This window comes from Sinocyclocheilus rhinocerous, unplaced genomic scaffold (assembly GCF_001515625.1).
Source record: "Sinocyclocheilus rhinocerous isolate Xijiao unplaced genomic scaffold, SAMN03320098_v1.1 scaffold1223, whole genome shotgun sequence".
In the NCBI taxonomy this organism is placed as follows: Eukaryota; Metazoa; Chordata; class Actinopteri; order Cypriniformes; family Cyprinidae; genus Sinocyclocheilus; species Sinocyclocheilus rhinocerous.
In genome coordinates, this window is record NW_015641045.1 from 1,022,312 (window position 1) to 1,024,217 (window position 1,906).

Sequence of the window (1,906 nt, forward strand, 5' to 3'; positions counted from 1 at the left end):
TATATATATATATATATATATATATGTATATATATATATATACACACGTTTAAAAAAAAAAAAACTAATTAAAATAACAAAAACACACGCTTTTGTTAACAAACACAACAAAAACAAAAATGACTAAACCTTTAACACCCGATGTACTTGCTACATCGCTAGAAGAATGGCATCTACGCTAATATTAGTCTGTTTCTCTCTTATTCCGAGGTCACTGTAGCCACCCAGATCCAGTCTGTATCCAGACCAGACTGAACTGATGATGACATCACTGAATTCAATGATGATCTGCCTTTAACTGAAAATTGAGTGTTTACTACCATCACTTTGCATTATTGACACAATATTTTCCTAATTAATGCTGTACAGTTGCTTTGACACAATCTGTATTGTTAAAAGCGCTATATAAATAAAGGTGACTTGACTTGACTTTAAAAGGTAAAATATTCAAATAAGAACTAAGAATTGAAAAAAAAACTAATTCAAAATATTAATAAAAACTAGAATAGTGTGTTTATGAATATAAATAATATTTTGTGTTTAATAATGTTTGTAGTGTAAATGAATATTCAATTACTTTTAATTAAAAGAAAAAATGCTAAAAGTGCTAACTACAAAATAGCCTACTGTTTATTTTAGTGGAATTTTATGTAATATATGTACAATATTACAGAATTATATATGATATAATATTAGATTATGTACATATATGAAAATATTATAATTATACATTTTAGAATATTAGATTACATACATACATGTAAATGTTTGTACTATTTTTTACAATTTTAATCAAATGTATACATTTCGAAAAATGTATTTCAAACTTTGTATGTTGTCATGTGTAAGTAAAGTCACTGAAGTCTCACAAATCTTAAACATACAGACCACAGTAAGTAAGATTTCCAGCTTGATTTTTAGTGTGACACGACTGAAAGGAAAGACTTCAGTGAGTCATTTATGAATTCAGCAAAAAAGTTAATTATGCGAACGATTCATCAGACTGATTCAAACCGGGAACTTGAGTGATTCAATAATAAAAACAGCCTTCCAAGATTGGTTAATCAGACTACGCTGGTTGTGATGCATGCTTGTTGAGTGCAGCAAGTGAAGATGATGCAATAGAAAGATGTGAAGTCAGTGTTTCTTGCACCATCACTGAATTTCAGAATATTACACACTGCTAAATGCATTGGCATTTACATCACAGTGCAGAAACAATACCAAAAACCTCCAAATGCAAAGAACGAGCTACTCCAGTATTTACACATGCATCTGCCTAAAAAGTGTCCTTTTCTCCAGAGAAACCTCGTAAGGCTCAAACAGAAGAAATAAATAAATGAACACAAGTTCAGAAGTTCTTAAGGGAGTCACTGAAGTCAGTAAAATGCAAGGTTTGCTGTCATTAGAGTCGAGTGAGTCTTATCTAGCGCTGCGTTCGGCATCAGCGTATCCCAACATGCCCACACACACGCGCGCGCTCAGCACAATCAGAGAACTCTCATTTGAATAGCGTCTCAGCGAGATTATTCATAAGGTTTGTTTGAAGTTCAACAGTTTCCTCTCAGCCATCAGGGAGTTGATTTTCAAAAGGTGGAGAGGCAGCGGAATAAAGAGGAGTGAAAGATTGATTAAACATGTGAGGCTCTGAGGTTGCGCTAAACAAAGATACCTTTCTCAATTAGATGAGATTCACTTTAAGAGCACAATCAGAGAAGTTTAGTCTGAGGAGAGGACCGTTCAGAGCACTCGCCAGCCGCACAGGCCTTTGAGTTTCTCCGTCTGCCGCCTGTCTGAGTCGAGATCGTCAACGCAATCGTATCACCGGCGGCTGCTGAACGAGAACCGAGCAGAAGTCTGTCAGCAGAGCAGAAAATGAAATGTCATCTTGATCAGAACTGAATGA

The 1,906-nt window shown here is 34.5% G+C and overlaps 1 protein-coding gene across 1 annotated transcript in view; it reads right to left on the reverse strand.

Annotated features, from left to right (window-relative positions):
* Nucleotides 1–1,906, reverse strand: part of LOC107754419 (homeobox protein cut-like 2) — a gene marked incomplete at its 5' end in the record, with an annotated part of 33,653 nt that overhangs the window by 24,470 nt on the left and 7,277 nt on the right. The gene's annotated exons all lie outside the window — the stretch shown is intronic.